The sequence below is a fragment of the Eutrigla gurnardus genome (assembly GCF_963514095.1).
Source record: "Eutrigla gurnardus genome assembly, chromosome: 16".
In the NCBI taxonomy this organism is placed as follows: domain Eukaryota; kingdom Metazoa; phylum Chordata; class Actinopteri; order Perciformes; family Triglidae; genus Eutrigla; species Eutrigla gurnardus.
In genome coordinates this window covers 4,230,538-4,246,325 of record NC_139927.1, presented here as the reverse complement: position 1 = coordinate 4,246,325, position 15,788 = coordinate 4,230,538, and the positions used below count along the sequence as shown (strand labels likewise).

At 42.9% G+C, this 15,788-nt stretch overlaps 1 protein-coding gene across 2 annotated transcripts in view; it reads left to right on the top strand.

Moving 5' to 3' along the window:
- The first annotated feature begins 888 nt into the window (after positions 1-888).
- Positions 889-15,788, top strand: part of klhl29 (kelch like family member 29) — a 193,622-nt gene continuing 178,722 nt past the window's right edge. Inside the window, exons 1-2 of one of the 2 annotated variants that reach the window (XM_084030725.1) lie at positions 889-1,224; positions 12,844-12,912. The gene's annotated coding sequence lies outside the window, so the exon portion shown is untranslated. Of the gene's footprint in view, positions 1,225-12,843; positions 12,918-15,788 lie in introns of both variants that reach the window. The other variant, XM_084030726.1, reaches the window with a different exon arrangement.

The following is a 15,788-nucleotide window of genomic DNA, read 5'->3' as shown; positions in this document are numbered from 1 at the left end:
CCTGAAAACGAATCACTCGAGGCTAATTGGACCCCTGCTCAGGTCGAAGAAGGGGCGGAGCTACACAGGAGTGGATTGGACGTTTCCTTTGGTGATTCCTGAGCTGACGGACGATCTAAAAGGTAAAAAGAAGTTTCATTGTTTACACCTGGGCTTTGTCCTAGATAAGACAAGTGCAAGACTGCCTTCAGAATTCACATATGATGCAATGTCTAATTAAAAACCCATTAAAAAGAGCTTTAAGTGACTTCGAGAGGCGGGAAACCTGAAGTGCGACAATGCTGTGCTTTTTTATTTTACGACACACTGCTGCACTCATGATTGTCCTTCCCTCCACATAATCCCTCGTAGGGGGAAAGCGGTTAGGTAAGCACAAAGGACACATTTGGGTGATTTGGAGGAGCCCTGTTGATTTCCATTCAAGCCATCTAATCAAGGGGAGGGGGGGCTGATTTACAGCCAGCATTTAAACTACCAGGCGGGCTGTAACAGCAGTCCTGATCTGGATCCTGCAGGGCCAAAGAAATGAACAACAACCAGTGTTGGTGGCCGTTTGAAGAGGTCGTGACCCCCGCTAAAAGCTTTTTTTCTTGGGCACTCCTTCATCGCCCATGGGAATGTTTTTACTGATTTAAAATGACACTCTTATTGGAGTGGAGAATTAAAAACAACACCTAATATCGATGTGGGAACCTCGGATGATCCCAGGACACCCCCACCCCCTTTTTTGCAGCACTACTTTATTGTGCAATAGCGCGCATTGGCAGGTGGGAGGCGCTGTAGGGCTTGTGTGTGGACCAACACACCGAAGTGGAAGGGGAGGAGCGGCACCGGGAGAAAAAGTGGCCACACGGTGTGCCAGCCCCGTCCAAGCAGCAGTAGCTTCACATCTCAGGATCCGCCGCCGCCGCCGCCGCCGCGCAGGGAGAAGCGGAGAGAGTGACGCGTGTGCCAAGTCCTGGAGGTGACGCGCAGAGCGGCGCACGGACGCGCGACTTATACCGACCAGCACGACAGCCGCTCCTTTCCTTTCCTTCTTTTTTTTTCTTTTTTGTGTGTGTGCTGTAAAATGCAACAGCGGGATAAAGACAGCATTCATACATAAAGCAGCAGCAGCAGCAGCAGCGACGCAAGCGAAACAAGGACGGACGCCGTGAAGAACGGGAAGGAAGGAGGTGGAGGAGGAGGTGGAGGGGGGGACCGGAGCAGCGAGCCACCGCGGAGGTAAGCGCTCCGTCGGCGTCACTCTCATTGCACGCTCCGTGTGCGTGACGTGCTTTGTGTGGCCGGAGTTTCAGACGCGGACACGAATGAATGAGAGGATGAGCAGCTTCACTGCCATCACCTCCTAGCAGAGGATCCACAGCCGAGTGAATGCTGTATGTGTGTGTGTGTGTGTGTGTGTGCGCGCGTGCACGCTGTGCGCACGCGCTCCTGCAAGAAAAGAGAAAACTAACTTGTGACAGAAGCTTTAAGAAATGGGAAGGAATGGTCAGTAAAGGTCGGCAACCAAGGACGAGCTGTTGTTGACGTTTTCTAAAAAGCATTGATGGAGAATAAAACCACTAAGAAACTAATTAATTCTTTAATAATAAGGTGCAGATTAAAGTGAACTCATGTACTGCTGGTTTGCATACCATGAATACTCCAAATTCAGCAATCCCCATGCATATCACAAGTGCACCATCCCAATTGTGCTGTGCAAACGCGTCCACGTGTATTTATAAAGTCCTATTCTTACACCCTACAGATGTACAGTACATAACTTGTAGCCTGCGGCGTGCAGAAATGCCTCCTCCTGCAGACAACAAAGCATTACTCATCACCACCAGTCCCATCTGCCGTTCCAGTGACGGCCGTGTCCCCCCTCCTCTTTCTTCGCCTGGTGGAAAGCAGAGCACTGGCTTGTTGGAAGGGTGCACTGTGCTTTTTTTTTTTTTTTTTTCCAATGCAGAAAGTTACAGATGAATCCGTCCTTTCAGAAACGCCCCTCGCTCTCCCCCCACCACCACCACCCCCACCACACCACGGCGAGCAGTGTGTTTCATTTTTATTGCCTGGCATCGGTGGAAGAGCGAGCTTGCTGCTCATCGTTTAATCTGAGGTCCATATTTAGCGTGATTCATGATCATCTCCCTCCTAAAAACCCGTCCGTCCTCACTGATGCCTGTTTTACGAGCGTGAGCGTGGAACTACCCCAACATATAAATAGATAGCATGTCCTTCCTGTTGTTTCTGTATTAACGTGTGGGGCAGCAGCGAGGACACACTTCCCCAGCTGATGACATTTGGAGAAAAAAACCTAGCAGGCTGTCGTGAATCAAGGCGGGGATTAAGGGGCTTTAGTCCTAGTCCTTTCCTGAACAGGCAGGCGGCTCGCCACTCAATGAGGTAAGATGATGCGTTTTGCCTCCCGAGCCGAGGAGGGGGGGGGTCCGTTTAGCCGAGGTCTTCCTCGCCTCAGCGGCTCCACGTGATGGAGAATTGTCACTACATATTTAGAATAAGCGCTCAGTGTAGATGCAGTACACAGAGGTGTGTGTGTGTGTTCTCGTTGTCAGGCAAGCATCACCTCCGCTGAAGGATTGTCCAGTTTTGAACAATAAACTCAATCAGAGATGATCCTTCGGCATCAGACGTGGTTCCTGTTGGCCCGGGGAGCCGCTTTGGCCCGAGGAATTCATTCAGAAAATGACCCCGAGGCATTTATCCCATTAGTAGAGGCCAAGCGCCACACAGCCCCCCGTTGTTATGGACGGTAAAGTACAACGCTGTAGCTCAAGGCCGTTTATTCACTTTTTTCTTTTCATAGTCTCAGGTTTTCTCTTCCAGGAGAGTGTATTGCAGCAGAGTTGGGGTTTTTAAATGTGTTATTGCTGGCAGATTATCGATTATTATATCAACATCGCGATATCAGACGAGATCTTAGGTTTTGGATTTTTGCTGGTTTTAAAGGCTGCGTCCTTTTGACTGTTTCGTCATCGGATCCACATTACTGATGATTATTTGTCTCGCTGTGTGAATATATTTAGTGAAAGCACCAACAGTTGACCCAACCGCATCGTCCCAACTGAGGTATTTGGTTGAAAAAGACTAGATTTTTCCTTCCGTATCGCCCAGCCCTGTAAATGCGAACAAAGAAAGGTATGGAAGGTACTGTCCTTAAACGGATAAAAACGGTTCGTTCCGGTCCTGGGAGGAAGTCGGTGATGGTGTGTGGTTTAAAGCGGTCCAGAGAACAGAAGCTCCTTGACAGACCCGATCGGGGGGGGAAAAAGACGCCAGGTTCTCAGTCGGATGAACGTAGATGATGCTTCGTCCACCATCTTGTTTTTTTCCACTTAGAATGCTTCTGTTCATTTGCAGCCACTCTCCAAAAGGCGACAAATATGAACGTGTGATTGTAGCCGGAACTTTCTCTGATTGTGGATCAGTTTGTGTATTAGACCACCAATCTGGACCCCGAATCAAAAAAATTAACGAGCAACTGTATGTCGCATTTGCACGCTGTCATGCACGTTTATTCTGCGTAGAGTTGAACTGTAATGCAAACGTCCCTTCCTTTGTCGTCCACCACTCACCTTTTTTGCTAAAGTCTTGGTTGTGAGCAGCAGGAGGGCCGATAGTCGCACATACATGGGTACAATGAACAGCTTCCACACGCCAGGATCTCACACTCTATTTTAATTGAGTGTTAGATCCTAGCGTGTGGAAGCTGTTCTTTGTATTTTTGGTTAGAAAACACTCAGTGGATCGAGGGGAGAGGAGGGGGGTCTGCAGTCATCTGCACCACTTTAATATAGCTGCTGGTTGTGATCAAATTCTCCTCTTTTACGCCGATGACATTTTAGTATTAAAATCCTGTTTTCACGGCCTAGCTTCAGCTACCTGTACTGACTTTGCCGTAGCTTCTTTCTTTCTTTGTCGACGCCTTTTCAACCTCAAAACGTCAAAGGAGAAGAATTTCTTTTGTTTGTGACTTTCAGATGGCACTTAATCCACGAGAATACAGCGAGAGCCTCTTGAACCAGGAGTGCACCATGTCGATTCACTGCAGCGAGCACACAGATGTATGAAACTAATTATAACCACGGCTAAAAGCTAAAGGCGGGGGGGTTGGAGCTCCGGCAGCATATTTCATAATTGTTGGTGAAATAATAACTCATAGTGATACTTTAAAGAACAGCCATATTGAAGACTGATATCTTCTTGTGTTGAATGTTGAGCTTTAGAGACGTTGCTAGGGGGATTTTGCTACCTTAAACAGGGCCCGGCTAGCCCACCCCCCCCTTCCTGTTTTCAGTCTTAATGCTAAGCTAACCAGCTTTATCTTCTTGTATGATGCTTTACATTCAAAGAATGACGTGTAGTATCAGCTTTTATAAATAAATAAGTAATTATATAACATAATTATACGTTTAAGGCAAAAATTACAACATTTTCATACTCTGAGATTTTAAAAACTACTATTAAGATGTATTGGTTGTGATGGTTCTTGGTAAGGAATACCAGTTTTCCAGCCCGACCCGGTTCTTCGTCTTGGGTCGAGGCGTCAACCCACTTGTTTACTCGATGCTTGTTTTTTGTTTTCCACTCGAAGCCGATTCTCCCAGCAGGCATTGCATCAAGAAATGGAGCCATTGCTGCAGCCACATAAGTGGTGCACACAGGTAGCTGAGTGCAGCATGCTTATCAAGGCGGTCCTCCCCCCCTCCCTTTCTTTTTTCATTTCAAGTAGGTGAAGTGGCGAACTTAGATTATCTTCACCAGCCGGAGACACCAGCCAACAGCCGCGTCCAGGCTTTCGCCGGCGGCCGGCTAATTGCTCTGAAGTGGCGCCGGGAGCAAAAGCTGAGTTATAACTCGAGAGACATCCGGTTCTGTCATTGATCACGGTGGAATTTCATGATGTCGCGGCCGCGTTCAAAAGCGCATCACAAGGTTCGATAGTGGAGAGAATGCTTGATCCGCCTCGAGTCGGCCGCGTCGCGTCTGGCTTTGATATCGGGATGATGATGAAGGAGGTTTTAGTGAAAGGATGAGGTTATCGTTTATTTCACCATCAGGTGCTTTCAAAACAAAAGCTGTAAATAACATACTGTTTCTAATTTGAAGTGAATCCCTTAATACAGAAATACTGTTATGAGTTTGTTCTTGCTTCAAACATTTTAAAGGTTTTTTTCCGTCTCCTGCTTTCCTCGTTGTGTGAACTCGTTTCTCTAAATAAACGTGTCCTGCTGAATATTTAGCATCCGAGGTTGAAATTACAAAGCGTGATACACTTGCTAATGTACACCGGGGGGGCAAAAGGCCACGAGCGAACGCCGAGCTTTCCCCCAGCTCTTTAGAGATCAGTGAACTATGAAAGGCAGTCTCTTCACTAACTCTCTTGAACACAGAAGGGCCAGTGATGCTGCTATCATATTTCTAAAAAAGCCCGTTCAGATACCCAAACGCTCCCAGAATGCACTAAGCTGCGAACCTCCCACATCTGTGGAGATTTGAGCCGGTCCGCTTTCTGAATGTTAGTTTGTGCCGTTTTAAAAAAAAAAAATACGTTTTTTATTCTGAGACTTTTTCTATCACATTTGATTGGAGTTTTTGTTTGTATATAATGGGACTGTTTATGAAGCATGTAGATGTAATTGTATATCATGTGGAGTGTTTTGAACCTTCATTGGATGCATTTTAATAACATATATTTATATAGTAGGGGTGGGTAAAAAATATCGATACGGCAATATATCGCGATACTTTGCAACCCAATACAATATCGATTTTTCAACTCAAAAAATATTCATGTTAAGACGTGTTGTGAATGCAGTACTTGATCCTTTTTCATTTTATTTTCAATATTTATTCCAGTGAATTTCATGGGAATTAATAAAATGGAGAGGCTCTTTTAAATGAATTAGTTTTGACTCAATTTGTCCTCTGATCGATATCATCTGATGTACATATACAGGTACTTGTGTTTTCATCTTTATTTATATTAAAATATCGTGATATCGTGATACGTATCGTATCGTGAGGTTCTTGCCAATACTCACCCCTAGTATATATACAGGGTCGCCCATTAAGTTGGATTAATTTGCATATGTCTCGTCTTTTAAAGCGCCAAACAAATGTTATGCATGAATTAATTTCAACTGCATAATTATGACACATAATGTAAATCATTGCACCTGATCAGTGATGCATTATTTTCTATAAGGGAAACAGTGTAATATATCCATGTGTTGTGTGTCAAAGTGTAACTGCGGCCTTTTAAAGGGACGTTCACCTTCAGTAGATGGCAGACGGCTCCCAGTCCGGAGAAAAAAAAGTATTTTTCTACAACTAAAAAACAAAGGCCCACCTTAAATAATCAATATGGGTTTAAGTGTACGCCAGCAAGGAACTGGACCGAAAGTGAAATGTATCTACAGAGTCGGGATGGCGTAGATAAGTTTCAGCTCAGCTCCCCGTTGGAAAAGCGGCCGGCGAATAAACCAGTGTAGTGTACGCTTAAACGAAGTATTGATTGTTTGAGATGAGCTTTTCTTTTCGCCGGCTAAAATCTGTTTTTTATTTATTTTTTCTTCACTGCTGCAGCTCTACTGAAGGACACTGAATGTGGAAGCACTGAAAATCACCCGCACTGGCCCTTTAATATTCTCTATATGTTCATAGCTTTAAAAAACAAAAACAAATATCATGCGGTATTTGGGTTTCCTGGACAAATAAACCCTTTTTTTCTGAGAAGAGAAATTAAAGCCATTACCATTATTCTAACACCCACATGAAGTGTTTAAATTCACTTGACATGTTTGGGGAGGGGGGGTTAGTTTGGACTCTGTGGGGGGAGGGGGGGCTCCACAGGGGGCAGGTTAAGCCTGTTAGCCCCATATGATGACACTGCAGGTTTGCTCCTTGGATGGAGGGGACACGGAGGATCAATTCCATCTTGTAGCTTTTATTTCGGTGTTTATGCATCGGCCCCATTAACGCCCGGCTACCGGAGGATATCTGCTCGGCGGCTCTCAGAAAAAGCCACAGCTCCCCCGGCGGCTCTTTTATGAACCTTAGTCATTTTAATAAGGTGTATTTTTACTATCTTATCTCTACTTCGGAATAAACATCATCTATAATAAAATGTATTCTCGGTATGTCTGCAGCGGGTTTAAAAAAAATACGAAAAAGCTGAATAGAATTTGAGAGTGCAATGGCCCTCAGAAGGACACACCGGTGTATTATGTAATAATTTATTTGATATTGAATAATTGAATCCGCCTTGAGGAGAAGAGGCAGCTTATTCAAAAGAGGGAGAGGTTTCCAGGTGGTTTTGTCGAACTTGAAACTCGATCCACTTGAGGCGAAGCAGACTTTAAATGACTTGAGGGAAAACAAAGTTCACCGGTTCACCTCACCGATACAACTTTGAGCTCTGTCATTTGATTTATTGTTTTATATGCTGCAGTAATGCCTTGATTTCTTTGTCATTTTGTCTCGTCTAAAAATCTGAAATATCTGAGATGGAGCAGGCTTTCCCGGTAACCTCCTGAAATCCATCAAACATCATAAAGAACAACCAGAACTGACGGGTCCTTTCCTTTTTCTTGCTGCTTCTTTATCTCTCCGCCATCAGATCGCCTCATTCTGCAGTAAAACCAGCAAAACCAGTCATCTCCCAGTAAACGCATGAATATGTAAATGGTTTTCTCATTTAATGGAAGTGTACATAACGCCACGCCCACGATTTACATACTCCCAACGCCGTGAGCTGAAAGGTGGCGTTTCAGTTAAGAGGATACATAAATCACGTGTGTGTGTGTGTGTGTGTGTGTTAGACTCCTATTAACAACCTGTTTGCTGAAGCCGGCGTGGATTCTCCAGCAGCTTCTAAAAACACCCAATGCTGTGATGCATGTACTCCTCCGCTGATTAATTCAGCTTGGCAGCAGACATTCCCGGAATAAATACCTGCAGCACAATGACCAGGGGTCATTAATTGTATGAAATAATTACCGCTCGACGCCTGGAGACGAATATTAATGTGTTTTTAGTTGCAGGTTTGTTTTGTCTGAAATCGTACGCGGACATTCAGTTGATCAAAGTGTCATGAAATATCAGAAAAGCTGTGTGTGTGTGTGTGTGTGTGTGTGTGTGTGTGTGTGTGTGTGTGTGTGTGTGTGTGTGTGTGTGTGTGTGTGTGTGTGTGTGTGTGTGTGTGTGTGTGTGTGTGTGTGTACGTGTGTGTGTACGTGTGTACGTGTACGTGTGTGTGTGTGTGTGTGTGTGTGTGTGTGTGACAGACAATCAAAAAGACAGTCACACGGATGTTGTGCTCAAATAAACCGAGTCACTTAACCTCTCTTGACATCCTCACGGCTCGATGGAGTGGACTTGAGTCGCCGCTCATATCTGCAGCCAAGGAACTGAAAAAAAATCAGAGCAAAGTAAACTCCTGCTTGGACGGACATGAAGGGCAACCCCCCCCCCCCCCCCCTCGGTCTCTGCTGCACCTCGTATAGTTTGTGTGTTGCAGTCCAGCTGGTTTCTTGTATTCAAACACACACAGAGATAAAAAGCGTCCGTAATGTTAATAAGAGGAGGGTGGCATTGTAAAGATATAGTTTTGTCATTTCGCTCCAAGCCTCCGGGCCTTCTGTCATTTTAGAGCTTTTTCCAGAACAGACTTTTTCGGTTTCTCAGCATTTGCAAAGAGAGGCGTACCTCCCTCCCCCCCCCCTCCCCCCTTTGGACATGAATTCATTGGCTGCAAACATTTTCTGATTTTTACGAGAAAGGAATCTTGAAGCCGTCGTTCCAGCAGTCAGAAGTCATTCTCCACCCTGCAGACACAAAGCCCTCGCCTTTTGTTTTCATGGTCATATCGCAAAAATCTGAGATTTTTAAATAACATTTTTTTTAAAGACCTTCACCCTGAAATCATTAGTGGTACTTAGCAACACTCCTTCTGAGAATGGAGGCAATGTGAGAGAAGCGGTTTGATTATTAATGGCGGGTCTCTATCTCTCTGGCCTTAATTGGTCTCCACTGATTGCCGAGCGTCCTGATTAAGAAACGCCATTAAAGTTGATGCATTGTGCTTCCGAGTGTTTTTCACAGTTAGATAGCTCCTTCAATCAATCGATAATTACGCAGATGATTTATTGCCGTGGTTTCAATTTGACGACTTTGCAATAATTGCCGTGGTGTTACTTTTTCCTTTTTTCTCTCCGTTATTTAGTTATTTTCCTGCTTTTTATGTAAAATTAATGAGAGCAGTTTCTGTGTTAATATATATATTTTTTTTATTATTCACAGTTTAATTGTTCTACATTTATCCTTACGTTTTTTTTAAATTTAATTTTAGGCATTATCTTTCACTTTTTTATTGAAGTCTTTATCTCTAACTTATCAGTAAGGCGGTTTCTCACTTTAAATATTCAATCGTGACTTTCTTTTTTGACTCAAATCTGCATGTTTTTCATTATGGAACTGCGAGTAGTTAATTAGAGGAAGAGGAGACTTAATATAAATATATATAGGGAGAATTTAATGAGGGAGTTAATGGAGAAACATCTCTAATTTCATGGCAAAGTAAACATTTTTCCTACGGGGGTTTCAACTATTTTTCTAGTTAAAAAAAATAAAAGATACAGGTTTTGTTTACGTCGCTGCTCAATATAAAAAAAGTATTCTACTTATACAGAGTATGCCATTAGAAGTTGCATTATGGGTGTTTAAATTGCAATTATACAAAAGCAGAACGATGTATTTCGAGGTAATATTCATTAGCTCTTCTTTAAATATCTGCAACTTTAAATGAGAGTTCTCGGTGCTGTTTTGGCAGCGGCACATAAACAACCATATGTCAGAACTCGCTCCCCGTGCAACAGCAGCCGCTTTTTAGCTCCATAAACTGATGGTGGAAAGAATTGGTTTCATATCAGCGGGCGACTGTCTTTTATCATCCTCTTGAGGAACATTTGGCAAGCTAGCTGTTTCCGTTCCTGCACAATCATCACAATGGAAATCTGATTTTTTTTTTTTTTTTGTAGGGGGGGTACGGAACAAAAAATACATGACCATTTTTCATCTTAAAGGAAAAATGCAGTCAAAATCATGTTCTGTAGACTATTAAGTTGGACGTGAGTCAGCAAAGCATGATGAACGAGCGTTCGATCCCGTTTCCGTCTGCTGCCTCAGACGTGTGGTCTTTTATTTTGAAGGTGAGCAGATACTTTATACTATTACAACATTTTTTTGTTTGGCAGTTTAGGATAGACTGTAAGTAACCAAATATATTTACCTGCAGGTGAGAAAAATGTCACCGGCGTAATCAAAGCCCGTCACTCTCACTTCAAGTTTTCATAGATTAAAAGAGAGTAGAGTTTGAAAGGAAGAACCTTGTAAATTACTCGTCTGGAAGTTGATAAATAAAGTCTGTCGGTTGACACAGAATGTTTTGTTCTCCGATATGAAATGTGTCGCTACGAACCCCTCTGGTGAATCCTGAAGCTTTCACACGTCTTGGTGGGAAAAAGACAATCGGCTAAACGAGACTACGAAACATCATCCGCCGGCGCCGTTGTAGTCCGTTTACATCCCCGACATTAACATTTTAACTTCTGCCGGTTGCATTCATGCTTCAAAAACAATAAAATTCTACCCGCCGTTCTCTCACACAGTTGCAGATCTGTAACAACGGATGAGTGATTTTAATTCTAATGGAGTGGCTCTAATTGACCTTTTTGTTCCCCCCTGAAGCTGCCTCATTACCTTCTAATTCAGTAAGAAGTTGCCTTCATTTCCCAGAATGACTTTCCAGAAGGCCCCCGGGGGCGTACGTGAACGTTGCCTGAGAATTTCAGTTGTTGGGTTTTTATGTGCAGGTCGATCCCAGTAATCCCATTGCAATGCATTCTGGTTTATGGAGGCTGCTCTAGAGAGGAAAAGTCGTATTTCTACCTGATCTACGATGGACAAGTCTAGAAACCTGATCTAGAATGCATGATAAGTCTAGAAACCTGATCTAGGATGGATGATATGTCTAGAAACTGTATCTACAATGGATGATAAGTCTAGAAACCTGATCTGGAATGGATGATAAGTCTAGAAACCGTATCTAGGATGGATGATAAGTCTAGAAACTGTATCTACAATGGATGATAAGTCTAGAAACCTGATCTAGATTGGATGATAAGTCTAGAAACCTGATCTGGAATGGATGATAAGTCTAGAAACCGTATGTACGATGGATGATAAGTCTAGAAACTGTATCTACGATGGATGATAAGTCTAGAAACCTGATCTGGAATGGATGATAAGTCTAGAAACCTGATCTGGAATGGATGATAAGTCTAGAAACCGTATGTACGATGGATGATAAGTCTAGAAACTGTATCTACGATGGATGATAAGTCTAGAAACCTGATCAAGGATGGATGATAAGTCTAGAAACCTGACCTACGATGGATGATACGTCTAGAAACCTGATCTATGATGGATGATACGTCTAGAAACCTGATCTACGATAGATGATAAGTCTAGAAACCTGACCTAGGATGGATGATAAGTCTAGAAACCTGATCTAGGATGGATGATAAGTCTAGAAACCTGATCTAGAATGGATGATAAGTCTAGAAACCTGATCTAGAATGGATGATAAGTCTAGAAACCTGATCTAGGATGGATGATAAGTCTAGAAACCTGATCTAGAATGGATGATAAGTCTAGAAACCTGATCTATGATGGATGATAAGTCTAGAAACCTGATCTAGGATGGATGATACGTCTAGAAACCTGATCTATGATGGATGATACGTCTAGAAACCTGATCTACGATGGATGATATGTCTAGAAACCTGATCTACGATGGATCATACGTCTAGAAACCTGATCTATGATGGATTTCTGTTTTGTATGATACCACAAAATAAAGCCCCTTTTGTTGGGTTTATTATGAGGAGATTCTACAAAAAAAGAAATTTGCACCGGTCGCTGTGGAAATGATACGTCTTCTTTGTAGCGAGAAAAATCCATCACCAGAGATACCGAAGTTCCATGCCTTTGTTAGCCACGTTGATGTCTGTCTCTCTTTGATGGAGTCATAATTCAGAAGTCATAAAGTTCGTCTACCAGGATTCTTTTTCACTTGTTTCGACAACAAAAACACGTCCTTGTACACTGATTCAAAAAACAAGCCTCTTTCATACTCGCACACACACATGAGCGTGGTGACTTCTGAAGGCTGTCGACACCGCCGACGAATCAGATGATCACTGTGTCTTCTTCTTTTTTTTTTTTTCTTTTTTTTACAAACACTAGAGCTGTTGTTGTGTTCGACAATGACGGCCTTTGAAGTGTCATCTCATCAGGCAACCTCGTCTCGTTTGTCATCATCTTAAAAAAAAAAAAAAGAAGAAGCAGAGCCTTGAATTCTTAGTAGTAATTAAAAAATATATATTTAATTGGGCGTTCAGTTGCCAATCCATGGGAGCTTTCCCAACTGCAACCAAATGCCTTTGGCTTGACCTTTTTTATAATTTTTTTGCTGAATTATCCGGTGTCGACCTCCTGATGTTCTCCCAGGACAGCTGGAGGGTTATCGATGTGTCCGGCATGCTAGCGATCCGTCTCCGCGGGGCCGTTTATCTGTTCACCCGACCAAATCCACTAATAAATCTCTGGATGCAGATTGTTCAACACTTGAATGCATTCTTTTTCTGAGTGAACAATGTCCTGATTTCCTTTCCTCATTAACAGAATATTAGTGCCAGATTTCATTTTGTGTGTTTCCCTGGAAAAAAAAAAAAGCCTTTGTCGTAATTCACCAACTGTAATTGTTTCCTGCAGGTGTAGACGGCAACACTCAAAAGATCTCATTTGTCTGTGATGAGCATCCCCATCCACCAGAGACCAAAGGTACGGTAAGATATGAAAAGCTCATTATCGTATGTCCCAATAAACATTTTATTATGCCACAGGCAAAACCACACAGCGTGATGCAGAAAGCACAATGAAATATGATATTCTGCCTCATTGTTTTATTGTATACCTGTTTCCCCGTAGAAACTGACATTGTTATTTTGCTATATTAAAACGTAAGCGTAGAAAACTCTTATCCAACGTTGACGTGAATCACTGGACTCTTTTTGATGCAGGTCCACATTCCGTGGCGTTGGCCTGGTTTAGTGGGGGGTTGATCGTCTGGAATTATTTGATATATGGCGTCATTAATTCTGCTTGACTTCCCCGCCGTGTTCAGAAAATGAGCTCTGTCGGTCTTTGTTTTCCTCTTCCCCCGCAAAGGCTGCGCAAATTCTGTCAGCTTGCAAAACACCGAATCGGTCTCCGAGCAATTACGGGGTTAGGGTTAGAGTCTGATCCCGGGGTCATTGGGAGATGGGATTACTCCTGGACCGCGGGACCCCAGGAATGTTGCAGGCAGACCCCTCTGGTGGTCTCGCTCACGGCTGATGAAATAGAATTGAATTATTGGGGTTGCTCGCTGCGAGGACTGATTACGACGACATACTGCCTTTGATCCCCAAACGAGGTGACCAGTCGCTGATGTGTGTGGGGGAGGGGCTATTAGTGTGTGTGTGTGTGTGTGTGTGTGTGTCCATCCTGGGTCAGTGCATCACTGATGAGCAGGACTCATGATGTGCTCTGTTTGCCGGGGGTTCGACCCTCACTAGGGGGGCTTCAGGTGTGAAGGATTTCCGGGGTATTGTGGAGTGCATTTCTAAAAGGCTCCGCCTCCCTTACACCTGCGGCAGGTGTTGCGTTGTTTAGTCTGAAGCGTGGTGGTTAATGTTTTCCCCTCCATGTGTCGGAAGCAGCCCCGCTCGTAAAACCAGGATTGTTCACCAGGCTGTCGGTTCAGGTCTTGTTGTGGATCGAAGGTTCCTGGAGTACACTTGTACATTTGTATACTGTGTGTGTGTGTGTGTGTGTGCGCGTGCGTGCGTGCGTGCGTGTGAGTGCGCGCGCGCGTGTGTGTGTGCGCGCACGTGCACGCAAACCCATCGATTTCGAAACAAAAATATTTATTACCCCAAATGCACTCTTAAATCATTAGCACAATATATAAATGCATTATTATGTGTTGTTTTTTTTCGCTCCATTGCAAATGGACAGAAAATATGAGCAAAAGTAATCAGGTTTATTTATTTTTCATGAATGGTTAACTCGTCATCGCTCCTCAGAATATATATCTCCAGAAAAAAACCACTACGTTCAATTTGAATATTGTGTTTAATCAGACGGATGCATTATACGCTGATTGTATCATTAGAAAATCAAATCAGAACCAGTCATAAATATTAACCACCACAGTATTCCCTATTCATTACCCAATTAACATTTAAAAATATGTATATATTATACATCTTTCATATGATATCTTGACCTGTATAAGCAATCTTGTCTTTTTTTTAAACACAATTTAAAAACAAATGATGTATTTAGAGATAAACAACACAAAATATATATTTTTATTTATTTTTCATTTTTTTGCTGAAAATGAGCCGTCCACTTTAAATTATGTGGGACACTGTGATTGGCTGATAGACATCCAATCAATTAAGTGTGTGTATTTGGGTTGAGTCACATGACCGTAATCATGGAGAACAGTTACGTAGGCGAATCGGCCACCGGAACCGGACGCTGCCCGCTGCTTAGTCGATGAAGCGATTAATTAATCGCTCCTTTAATTCGTCATTTTTAACGCACATCTTCACGTAAACACGATTTATAGGGTTTTTTTCTGCGATTCTTTGAGGAGAAACTCCAGATTTGTAGATCTTTACCAACAAAGTTTGAACCTCTTGCTAAAGTTTTCTTAGTTTTTTAAATTCAACTAATGTTATCACTTTTTGTGTGCATTCGGGTGGAACCTGATGAATGCATCCCATTATAGACATTCTGATGGTCCATCCCACATTTTAGTGATTATCCCGTGTTGTCACTTTCAATTACAGCCGAGCTTTTCACCCGACTTCTGAGTGTGGTCGTCCAGAACGGCCGTAATCCTCCGAACAAAACTTGGTAGAAACTAATTGTGTGTTTTTTTTGCGTCGGTGTAGACCACCAGTTCCCCAAATCTAATCCAACAGCAACGCAAAAGCAAATCCCTCAGTTTGAATCTCCAAACCGGTCTCTAAATGCTGCTCTTTGTTGTAATAAGTCCATTATGGAGATTTGCAGCTGATTTTAATGCCTCTAGATTTTTGTGCTTTTCAGTGAATATCCCAAGAAAGGTGTTTAAACTTTAAACATCCTGTTTGATTCCATCCTTCTACTCTCTAATCAACCACGTCTGTGTGGAATATCTTATGGCCGGTTGTTGCCGCCGCCGCCGGCTGTGAGGTGTCACCATCCGTCTCCATGTGCCCATAAAGCAGCTCAGAGTGGTTTGGGTGTTTTTTTTTCTTTCCATTAGTTGGTGTGATTGTTCTTCCTCCAAACAAGCCACACCACATTTTTTTTTGTTGTTGCTTGGAATAGAACACAGACTTGCATTTTTCAGGCAACCTAAGTGTGTGTGTGTGTGTGTGTTTTGTTGTTGTTGTTGTTGCAAAGCCAAATTCGAATGCTTCTGCTCTGATTTGAACTAAAAGAAAAAAGTGTTTTGTTTCAAACATTCGTTGGGTGTGAATGTGAATCATAACACGAAGAGAGAATTATACGGTTTTATATAAAAACGCCACAAAATCCAAATGATTTCCAAAAAAGTCCTCGTCTCCTGAATCACACTGGAACAAGCAATGAACACAATACATTTTTTCTTTGTCTTC